At 40.5% G+C, this 12,850-nt stretch overlaps 1 protein-coding gene across 4 annotated transcripts in view; it reads right to left on the bottom strand.

The window, feature by feature from the left end:
• Positions 1–12,850, bottom strand: part of myocd (myocardin) — a 141,787-nt gene that overhangs the window by 117,838 nt on the left and 11,099 nt on the right. The window lies entirely within an intron of this gene.

The following is a 12,850-nucleotide window of genomic DNA, read 5'->3' as shown; positions in this document are numbered from 1 at the left end:
GCCGACTGCGAGTCAGGCCTAATCACCCAACATCGGTGCCCAAAATCATTAATGCTCTTGTGGGTGAATGGAAGCAAGTCTCCTCAGCAATGTTCAAACATCTAGTAGAACACCTTCCCAGAGGAGTGGAGGCTGTTAAAGCAGCAATGGGGGGACCAACTCCATATTTATGGAATGAGATGTTCGACGAGCAGGTGTCGCGAGCACTGAGGCTAAGAACAATTGATATTTATCCAGGGTTTTCTACTACCGGTGTGTGTTTGACGCTCATAAGATTGTTTGATCACACTTTATCACACTTTTCTATGCGTGCAAACATTCAAAGTTCCGTTCGTAAGTATTATTTTAGAATCGTTTCTACGGAATATTGATAAATTGTTGGCCTGCTATCATCTGGTATAAACATACTCTTTCCCATGTGATAAGAACTCCACTAAATAGTTTAGTGGGAAATTACGGCAAATTAGAGCAATGGCATTTTTCTCAACCATTCTGATGACAGCATGTATTTGGATAGGAAAACCTGCCAATAAAAACAGGGACAGCCTTGGAGATTTACTATCTCATAACACTCAGTCTTACAGAATATTATACTGTTCAAATTAATAAGAGCGCAGGGACAGAACATCAGGCAATAACAAAACCTCCATTTGCATCTAATATTATAGCTAATAAACATCAGACAGACAGACTTCCCCCTAAAGATTACAGGAACTGAGAAAAGACATGAGATGAACAAGGTACTGAAAAGTGTCCATCTCAAGTGCTCCTTAAAATGGTCCTAAATTGATGGCATTATCCATATCCGCTCATCCATCTCACAGTCTTAGAAAAAAATGTGCTACCTACAACCTAAAAGGGTTATTCAGCTGTCTCTATAGGAGAACTGTTTGAGGAACATTTTATGTTCCAGGTAGAACCCTTTTCGTTCCAGGTAGAACCATTTTCGTTCCATTGAGGGATCTACATGGAACCCAAAAGGGTTCTCCTATGGGGACATCCGCAGAACCCTTTTGGAACCATTTTTTTCTAAACTCAGCAAAAAAAGAAATGTCCTCTCACTGTCAACTGCGTTTATTTTCAGCAAACTTAACATGTAAATATTTGTATGAACATAACAAGATTCAACAACTGGGACATAAACTGAACAAGTTCCACAGACATGTGACTAACAGAAATTGAATAATGTGTCCCTGAACAAAGGGGGAGTCAAAATCAAAAGTAGCTGTCAGTAAATGGTGTGGCCACCAGCTGCATTAAGTACTGCAGTGCATCTCCTCCTCATGGACTGCACCAGATTTGCCAGTTCTTGCTGTGAGATGTTACCCCACTAATCCACCAAGGCACCTGCAAGTTCCCGGACATTTCTGGGGGGAATGGCCCTAGACCTCACCCTCCGATCCAAATGGTCCCAGACGTGCTCAATGGGATTGAGATCCGGGCTCTTCGCTGGCCATGGCAGAACACTGACATTCCTGTCTTGCAGGAAATCACGCACAGAATGAGCAGTATGGCTGGTGGCATTGTCATGCTTGTGGGTCATGTCAGGATGAGCCTGCAGGAAGGGTACCACATGAGGGAGGAAGATGTCTTCCCTGTAATGCACAGCATTGAGATTACCTGCAAAGACAACAAGCTCAGTCCGATGGCACACCGCCCCAGACCATGACAGACCCTCCAACTCCGGACCCGTTACACTGAGTACAGGCCTTGGTGTAACGCTCATTCCTGGTCCAACGATGGTGGGTTTGTGCCCATAGGCGACATTGTTGCTGGTGATGTCTGGTGAGGCCTATAGGCCTACAAGCCCTTAGACCAGCCTCTCTCAGCCTATTGCGGACAGTCTGAGCACTGATGGGGGGATTGTGCATTCCTGGTGTAACTTGGGCAGTTGTTGTTGCCATCCTGTACCTGTCCCGCAGGTGTGATGTTTGGATGTACCAATCCTCTGCAGGTGTTGTTACACATGGTCTGCCACTGCGAGGACGATCAGCTCTCCGTCCTGTCTCCCTGTAGCGCTGTCTTAGGCGTCACACAGTACGGACATTGCAATCACATGGTCACATCTGCAGTCCTCATGCCTCCTTGCAGCATGCCTAAGGCACATTCACGCAGAGGAGCAGGGACTCTGGGCATCTTTCTTTTGGTGTTTTTCAGAGTCAGTAGAAAGGCCTCTTTAGTGTCCTAAATTTTCACAACTGTGACCTTAATTGCCTACCGTCTGTAAGCTGTTAGTGTCTTAACGACCGTTCCACAGGTGCATGTTCATTAATTGTTTATGGTTCATTGAACAAGCATGGGAAACAGTGTTGAAACCCTTTACAATGAAGATCTGTGAAGTTATTTGGGTTTTTGCAAATGATCTTTGAAAGACAGGGTCCTGAAAAAGGGACTTTTTTTTGTTGTTGCTGAGTTTATGAGTGCAGTACCCATTCCTGACAGTTTTCCTTTGGTCTTTTACAGGCTGCTTGTTCTGATATTTGCAAGTGTGTTGACCAGCCAGGGTGAGGTATTGTTACCCGCACAGGAGGACTGTCAGGGAACCCAAAAGCTCCTCTATTAAACATGGTTACAGTAGGAACACTCTGTACCCGAGTCATAGACCATTCTCTCTGCTACCGCACGGCAAGTGGTAACGATACACCGAGTCTGGAACCAACAGGAACCTGAACAGCTTCTACCCTCAAGCCATAAGACTGCTAAATAGTTAACCAAATAGCTACCCAGACTATCTGCATTGACCCATTTTGCAGTAACTTTGACTCATCACATACGCTGCTGCTACTGTTAACTATCTGTCACTCTCTTCCTACTTATATGTACATATCTACCTGAATTACCTCATAGCCCTGCACATCAACAAGGTACTGGTACCCCATGTATATAGGCAAGTTACTTGTTTTTTAACTTTTCTGTTATTTTGCTTAATTCTTCTCTGCATTGTTGGGAAGGGCCCGTAAGTAAGCATCTCACTGTTACTCCCCACCTGTTGTTTACGAAGCATGTGACTAATAACGTTTGATTTGATCTCAGGGTAAACGGTGCGTCAAGCTGTAACACTTCACGGCTGCCAAGGAAATCCTTTCACCTACCACAAACAGGCTTCTGGGAATACTGTAACAGAGCTCTACACCCCTTACTGTAGAAATGTACAAGTAACCCCTGATCTGGTCAATTCAGTTTCTTTAACTTTTTCAAGAAAGGATTATGCACTTCCAACACTAAAAATCTGAAATTTCATTATCTTCCATTATCATTTTATCCAAATGACAGGCTGAGGTTCTTCCTCTAACTTCCCCACCACTGCACGGTTAAACGACTGCTCAATTACCAGCCTGAGCCTCGGCTGGAAGCGGCCAGCCATGACGCCGGCCACAATGGAACCAGGTAGCATTCAGCAGGAAACATCAGCTCAGCCAATTAGCCATGAGCTCATTTGTTGCCAAAACAGCCATTAATCCGAGTGGTCAGTGTTGGGATGGGGTACTAAAGCCCTCCGGGCTCCTACAGGGGTGAGATGGCTCAGAGGGAGAGAGGGAGGATGGTGAGAGAGAGAGAGAGAGAGAGAGAGAGAGAGAGAGAGAGAGAGGGGACAATTAAATCGATCTTGGTTCAACAACATTTGTTTTTTGCCTGAATTCTTAAGTCGGTCTTGAGATCGCCTGACCTGATCCAAGACAGGGATGATTCAGGTGTGAATGAAGGTTGTCTAGAAGAATGTCTGAAATGACAGTTTGAACATATAAAAGGTATTTTTTAAGAGCTGCTCCCCAAGACTTGGCATTGAAATCAGCTTCTCCATTTTTCGAGGGGATAAATGAAGGATTTTATCATTTTTCAGTTTTCACTCATAAAAAGGACACAAACCAGACAACCAACTTATTGTAGAGAACAACTATTGCTTTATAATATCTTTGTCATTACATTGTTTCCAAACAGTTGTTGTTCTGATTTGATAGGTACACCGTGAGTCCTGTGGCCATATGACCCATTCCATCCCTCTCTCTGTCCTGAGCAGATGGAGCATGTTCACCTTTCCTGGCTGACAGGGGCCTGGACCATGTCGAACTCTCAACCCCCCGCAACTCCCCAACTCCTCTCTCTCTGTTTCTCTTGAAACTTCCATCACTCTCTCTCCCTCATCTACTTTCTCTTCACTCTCTCTCTTTTTGACTCTCCTCACTCTTTGTCTAAATCCATTTACATGAGGTGTTGTCATACCTGCAGATAACAGTATACAAGTGCATAGCGATAATGTAAAACGTTTACTGTAAAAATGTGCAGTAACTTACTGACAGCAATTGGCCAGAAAGTTACTCTAATTTATTGTACAGTACAGCTACTGTAATCCATTTTTACTGTAATCAAATGTACAGAATATTAATGGAATTAAACATGCAGCGACATATTACCCAGTGCTCTTTGCAAGTTTACATTTTTATATTACATTTAGCAGGTGCTTTTGTCCTTAACAACTTAGTCAGTGCATTCAACCAAGTTTGATGACAGAAAACACATATCACAGTCATAGCAAGTAAAACTTTTTGTAACCGTTACTTAAAATGTTGTTGTAGTTCAGGTCTTCAAAATATTTGTAATTACAACAAGGTTATGATATATGTCTGACGGTCTCTGGATAGTGCCAATACAAGATATTCACGGTAACTCCATGCCAGAGCAATGAAACACAGTGCAATACAGTAAAAGTAACTATAAGCCGTAGAATATTATTTCTACAGTATTTTACTGTAATTACAAGGGATTAGAGCAAGCAGGTATCTGTAGATATTTGAAAATTACAGCATATTAAAAAATAATAGGTGTTTTATATCACTTGCACTTCTAGAGGCCTAAACAAAGGCTTCCAAACACACAATACTCCTCTGATCTGTCCCTATATACAGTTGTCGGACATTTATATACACATTAGCCAAATACATTTAAACTCAGTTTTTCACAATTCCTGACATTTATTCCTCGTAAAGATTCCCTATCTTAGGTCAGTTAGGATCACCACCTTATTTTAAGAATGTGAAATGAAAGAATAATAGCAGAGAGAATGATTTATTTCAGCTTTTATTTCTTTCATCACATTCCCAGTGGGTCTGTTAGGGCTCTCGTTTGTGGAATGACCGGACCAATGTGCAGCGTGGTAGGCGTACATCGATCTTTTAATTGATGACACCAAAAGTAAAATAACAATGACAAAAATGAAAGCGCACAGTTCTGTAAGGTAAAATAAACTATACAGAAAACAAGATCCCACAAAACCCAAAAGAAAATGACAACGTATATATGATCCCCAATCAGAGACAACGATAGACAGCTGCCTCTGATTGGGAACCATACTCAGCCAAAAACACAAAGAAATAGAAAATCTTCCCACCCGAGTCACACCCTAACCTAACCAAACATAGAGATAATAAGGATCTCTAAGGTCAGGGCGTGACAGGGTAAGAAGTTTACATACACTCAATTAGTATTTGGTAGCATTGCCTTAAAATAGTTTAACTTGGGTCAAACATTTTGGGTAGCATTCCACAAGCTTCACACAATAAGTTGGGTGAATTTTGGCCCATTCCTCCTGACACAGCTGGTGTAACTGAGTCAGGTTTGTAGGCCTCCTTGCCTCCTCGCAAATGCTTTTTCAGTTCTGCCCACACATTTTCTATGGGATTGAGGTCAGGGCTTTGTGATGGCCACTCCAATACCTTGTCTTTGTTGTCCTTAAGCCATTTTATCACAACTTTGGAAGTATGCTTGGGGTCATTGTCCATTTGGAAGACCCATTTGGAAGACCAAGCTTTAACTTCCTTACTGATGTTGTTGCTTCAATATATCCACATAATTTCCCCTGCCTCTTGATGCCATCTCTTTTGTGAAGTGCACCGGTCCCTCCTGCAGCAAAGCACCCCCACAACATGATGTAGCCACCCCCATGCTTCACGTTTGGGATGGAGTTCCCTGGCTTGCAAGCCTCCCCCTTTTTCCTCCAAACATAACAATGGTCATTATGACCAAACAGTTCTATTTTTGTTTCATCAGACCAGAGGACATTTCTCCAAAAAGTGCAATCTTTGTCCCCATGTACAGTTGCAACCCATAGTCAAGCTTTTTTTATGGCAGTTTTGGAGCAGTGGCTTCTTCCATGCTGAGCGGCCTTTCAGGTTATGTCGATATAGGACTCGTTTTACTGTGAATATAGATACTTTTATACCGGTTTCCTCCAGCATCTTCACAAGGTCCTTTGCTGTTGTCCTTTGCTGTTGTTCTGGGAATGATATGCACCAAAGTACGTTCATCTCTAGGAGACAGAATGCGTCTCCTTCCTGAGTGACGGCTGCATGGTTACATGGTGTTTATACTTGCGTACTATTGTTTGTACAGATGAACGTGGTACCTTCAGGCATTTGGAAATTGCACCCAAGGACGAACAAGACTTGTGAAGGTCTACAAAAAAAAATCTGAGGTCTTGGCTGATTTCTTTTGATTTTCCCATGATGTCAAGCAAAAAGGCACTGAGTTTGAAGGTAGGCCTGGAAATACATCCACAGGTACACCTCAATTGACTCAAAGTATGTCAATTAGCTTATCAGAAGCTTCTAAAGCCATGACATAATTTTCTGGAATTGTCCAAGCTGTTTAAAGGCACAGTCAACTTAGTGCATGTAAACTTCTGTCCCACTGAAATAATCTGTCTGTCAACAATTGTTGGAAATATTACTTGTGTCATGGACAAAGTAGATGTCCTAACTGACTTGCCAAAACTATAGTTTGTTAACAAGAAATTTGTGGAGTAGCTGAAAAAATAGTTTTAATGACTCCAACCTAAGTGTATGTAAACTACTGACTTCAACTGTACAGTACCAGTCAAAAGTTTGGACACACTTACTCATTCAAGGGTTTTTAGTGAAGACATCAAAACTATGAAATAAAACATATGTAATCCTGTAATAACCAAAAAAGTGTTAAACAAATCAAAATATATTTTATATTTGAGATCCTTTAAAGTAGCCACCCTTTGCCTTGATGACAAGTTTGCACACTCTTGGCATTCTCTCAACCAGCTTCATGAGGGTGCAATAAATATAGCCACTTAAAATATGTTAATGAGCCAGCGATTCTTTCTCCTCCCACAATATTTCACCAAAATGCTCCATCATTTACAATATGTTGCAGTAAATACAGTATATAACAAAACAGCAATACAGTACTTTACTGTTAAATTGTATTGAAAATAAAATCTGCAATTGCTAATAGGGAATATTTAATTACATATTACAGCATACCAAATGATATTTGATGTTTTTTCACTTGCACTTTAGACCTTAATAAAGGCGTCTAAACAGACAATGACTACAGGGCTAAACAGATCAAAGAACATGGCTAACCATTCAACCATTAAAGGTTTGAGACTTGCTGCCACTCTGATCTGTCCCCTATATAAATGTCATTGTTTGGGAATTACTACCACATATCACTTAAATTGGTACAGCACTCTAACTAACTGATGCAACAAATATAGCTTCTTACAAGATATGCCTCAAAATATGTTAATGAATGAGAAACAACAATACCATGGGTCCAATAGTGTTCAAAAGGTTTTTGGAATGGTACTGTATTCTGAATTACAGTAAATTACTGGTAGCAATTGGCCAGTTTGTTACTGTAGAGCTGGGATCATCAACTAGATTCAGCCGCAGGCCAATTCTTTCTTGAGCGGATGGTTGGGGGTCCGGAACATAATTAAACGTCATTTGTAGATGTGAAATTGACCGTGAGATGCTCAAACAGATATAATATTTGACTAAAACGTAATAATGCTTACATTTGTATACAATCACGTCTCTTAATTATGTGTAGGAATACTTGTTAACAGATTTCCAACATTAAAATCTTTTGGAGCTGGTTTTGTGGACCAAATTCAGTTGGGAAACCCTGTTGTAGAGTTTCAGGACAAGGTTTGTAGAATTCCTAAAATACAGTATTTTACCGTACTATGCGGGGGTATAGCATTCTCACTAACAGGTGCAACAAATATAGCCTCTTATAAGGCGCACCTTAAAATAGGTTAATGAGACAGAGACTATTTCCCCACCCACAACATTTTCCCATAATGCATCATAACATACTGTAAAACACATTTACGGTATTGTACTGTGCATTCTATGGCAATCTACTGTATTCAGTTGATACAGTATCATACTGTCGATTAATACAGCAAGTTACTGATGAAATTACAAAAACGGCTAACTGTATTATAAAAAAAAAAGACAACTGGGAGACTTCAATCTATATGAGATCGTTCGATGTGAGACAGCTAAAGATATTGACATTTAAAGAAGGAATCTGCACCAGGGGGCAACTGCAGCACTGTCCGCCCCACGGCCGTTGTTATTGTTTTTGTTTTGTTGACATGCACAGGTGGGGTGCATCACGCATCCAGGTAAAAATGGTTTTGCTATGCTCCTGTTCCATCGCGCGTGCAATGAAGCCAGAGGGGGAACTGTGTTCGTTGTTTGCAGTAACTTCTTTGTTGTTGTAATAGGGCAAACGGACGCGGCAGTTTCACCATTAAAGATTCCAGCTTTAAGCTGCTGTAATCCATGGAAACCAGTGTTTTTAATTACATAACATGGGAAGCTTTGTTACGAGTTCTTGTAAGGGAGCTAAATTGACTTCTGAGCAGAAAAAACTGCTTGCCATAAAACTGCCAAGCATTTGTCAAGCAAGCCTTTATTGATCTCTGTCAAGTAATTACACACTAACGCTGAAGTAAATAGCCAAGACACTAGTATTTCCTCCATGTAAACTGTTAGGAGGTTCAACGCTGGAAGGAGTAAACATGGGAAGCCCCCCTTTCTGACATTGGACATTCGTTCACATTCACTAGGCCAGTTGTATTGTTTGTTTACATGGGGCTGGGGTGTCCAACAAACAGATGATCCCCTTTCACCACAACTCGTACAGACAGACCAGATAGACTGTTTGTTTACTTTTGTTGAGCGCAAGTCATTGGTGGGGAATGCAGGCTGTTTAGGGCGGGATGCCGTTGATGTTTTCTGTGTGCGGCTGGTACTTAGGCCCCATAGTACTTATGTTCTACACATGTTTGTACTTCCAGGGCCACTGTATGTAAACTCGGTATGAAAAACCAATTTAGAAAACATGCAAGGTAAATAAGAAAATCGCAAAATGTTTATGCAAATGTGATCAGTAAACTAATGGTGCTTTGTGTCAACAAATATTGATTGAAAACATCTGTGTGATGTGTGAGCTCACTGCATTCTTACAGAGGGAGAATGTTGCATCACAACACTCGTCCAATCAGTCAGAATCCATAACCTACTGCCAAAGTGGAGAAAAAAATCAAACAAATTTATCAGTTAGATTACAACATATGCCAATTCTGTAGTAGTTCATTACAACAAGCATAATAAAATAAAAATAAAAGTTCAAAAATATCTATCAGAGAATGTTAGAGTAGGTTGTGCGGACAGTGTATGTCTTATCTTCACGTAAACTAACTATCATATTTACAAGTCCGCTATAAACATGGAGTAATGTTGTTCTTAGAGCATTCTTTGATTAAAATATTTACAGCATATCTGATAGTGGTGATGTTGTCCATTTAACTGGGACCAGATGTTTAAGTACATTCCTCGGCCAATTATTATAGAACACCCGGGCAGAACACTCACAACTCACACCTACAACTATGAGTGCGTCAGACTGGGGGAAAAAAACTACATTCAACGGACAGTGCACATTAATCAACATTTCAGGTTCAAACTCAATGTAAACGTGCCGGAGTTAGCAACAAGGCTCATTTTCATCTGTAGATATCACATCCCTCTACTCAATCTTACATTGTGACATATTTTTAGACTAGAGCTATTTAATCATAACGCCAAGTATGCTTTTAGTCACCAGTTCAAATTGTCTGTTTAATTCGAAGGCATTAGAAAAGGCAAACATTAATTTTTATAAAGGAAACACTGTTTGATCAAAGAGATAAAACCATTTCAAATATTAATTCTTAAGAGGTGCCATAAACATTTAACAGCTTAATAGTACCTTGTTGCTAATGTCAGTTGTTCATAAGTGTAACACACAGGTAACTGGCAAAATAAAGGGAACACCAACATAAAGTGTGTTAGGGTGTTGAGCCACCACGAGCTGCCAGAGCTGCCAGAACCACTTCAATGCACCCTGGCATAGACTCTACAAGTGTCTGGAACTCTATTGGAGGGATGTGGCACCATTCTTCCAAGAGAAATTCCATCATTTGGTGTTTTGTTGATGTTGGTGTCACTCCAGAATCTCACATAAGCGTTCAAGTGAGTTGAGATCTGGTGTCTGACTGACAGACACACACACACATGCATGCACACCCTGTAAACGCCCAATGCTCCTTTGACACCCCTCTTTCAACGTCACTGAGATCTGTTCTTTTAGCCATGGTAGCCAAAAAAAATGGGCAACTGGACATTTTTATCATTTAGCGGAAACTCTTAAACATGACAATAAGCATGATGGGATGTTTTAATTGCTTAATTAACTCAGGACTGACACCTGTGTGGAAGCATCTGCTTTCAATGTACTTTGTATCCCTCATTTACTCAAATCTGTCCTTTATTGTGGTAGTTACCTGTTGCATTTCCCTTAAACACTTCTATTGTGATTTGAAAGAGATATCAAGCATGAGTTTACTGTCCAATAATTGTCTGCAAGAGTAAAGGACAACATTCACCCAAAAGAGGTGCTGCCAAAACCATTAGCGATTGGCTGAATGCACTTTCACAATAAGGCCACAATAAGGATGAAATCAAACAAATATTAAGAATCTCAATCTTCATACAGTTGAAGTTAGAAGTTTACATACACCTCAGCCAAATAGATTTAAACTCAGTTTTTCACAATTCCTAACATTTAATCCCAGTAAAAATTCCCTGTCTTAGGTCAGTTAGGATCACCACTTTATTTTAAGAATGTGAAATGTCAGAATAATAGTAGAGAGAATGATTTATTTCAGATTTTATTTCTTTCATCACATTCCCAGTGGGTCAGAAGTTTACATGCACTCAATTAGTATTTGGTAGCATTGCCTTTAAATTGTTTAACTTGGGTCAAACATTTTGGGTAGCCTTCCACAAGCTTCCCACAATAAGTTGGGTAAATTTTGGCCCATTCCTCCTGACAGAGCTGGTGTAACTGAGTCAGGGTTGTAGGCCTCCTTGTTCGCACACGCTTTTTTCAGTTCTGCCCACATATTTTCTATAGGACTGAGGTCAGGGCTTTATGATGGCCACTCCAATACCTTGCCTTTGTTGTCCTTAAGCCATTTTGCCACAACTTTGGAAGTATGCTTGGGGTCATTGTCCATTCGGAAGACCCATTTGCCACCAAGCTTTACCTTCCTGACTGATGTCTTGAGATATTGCTTCAATATATCCACATAATTTCCCCTGACGCATGATGTTTTATGGATGTTATGGATGTTTATGGATGTTTTGTGGCTTCTTCCTTGCTATTCAGTCTTTCATGTTATGTTGATATAGGACTCGTTTTACTGTGGATATAGATACTTTTGTATCGGTTTCCTCCAGCATCTTCACAAGGTCTTTTGCTGTTGTTCTGGGATTTATTTGCCCTTTTCGCACCAAAGTACGTTCATCTCTAGGAGACAGAACGCGTCTCCTTCCTGAGAGGCATGACGGCTTCATGGTCCCCTGGTGTTTATACTTGTGTACTATTGTCTGTGCAGATTAATGTGGTACCATCCGGCGTTTGGAAATTGCGTCCAAGGATGAACCAGACTTGTGGAGGTCCACAATTTTTTTCTGAGGTCTTGGCTGATTTCTTTTGATTTTCCCATGATGTCAAGCAAAGAGACACTGGGTTTGAAGGTAGGCCTTGAAATACATCCACAGGTACACCTCCAATTGACTCAAATTATGTCAATTAGCCTATCAGAAGCTTCTAAAGCCATGACATACTTTTCTGGAATTCTCCAAGCTGTTTAAAGACACAGTCAACTTAGTGTATGTAAACTTCTGACCCACTGGAATTGTGATACAATGAATTATAAGTGAAATAATCTGTCTGTCAACAATTGTTGGAAAAATAGACGTCCTAACTGACTTGCCAAAACTATAGTGTGTTAACAAGAAATTTGTGGAGTGGTTGAAAAATGAGTTTTAACGACTCCAACCTAAGTGTATGTACTGTACACTTCCGACATCAACTGTATGTGCTTTACAAAACCAGGTGCATGATCTACTGTAGATGGCCCCATATATCTGGCTTTATGGCCCCTCTCCCTTTCCTGTCTTTTTCTAGGTCTTGATGATCAGTGGCTAGATCTCGATAAGGCCAATAAAGCTGTATTTATTGCCACAGTTTCTTTATCAGGTTTTACTCCAGAGACCTTATCAGTGTTTGCCACTTTGTAGTTTAGTGGACGATTTTTACTGATGCTGAACATGACCTTATCAGCATTGGTGACAAACAGCTTAGGTGAAATGTGATCACATTAACATGAATGGCAGAATAATTCTAAATCAAATTGGTAAGACGTTAATGTCGAGTTTAAACACCATATAGGTATTGGACATTAGTCACAGAAGACAGCCTAAGAGAAGATTTTACACAATATAACCACATGAATCCATCTAGGATTTCTGATTGATATCATTTACATAATAACAGGTATAACTGTAAATAGGGAAGCTGGTAGCCTAGCGGTTAAGAGCGTTGGACCAGTAACCGAACGGTCGCTGGTTCGTATCCGAGAGCCGACTAGGTCAATGTGCCATTGAGCAAGGCACTTAACCCTAATTATTCCTGT

Source organism: Oncorhynchus tshawytscha, linkage group LG25 (genome assembly GCF_018296145.1).
Source record: "Oncorhynchus tshawytscha isolate Ot180627B linkage group LG25, Otsh_v2.0, whole genome shotgun sequence".
Taxonomy (NCBI): Eukaryota; Metazoa; Chordata; class Actinopteri; order Salmoniformes; family Salmonidae; genus Oncorhynchus; species Oncorhynchus tshawytscha.
The sequence above is the reverse complement of the archived record's forward strand: the minus strand, read 5'-3'. Positions and strand labels throughout refer to the sequence as shown.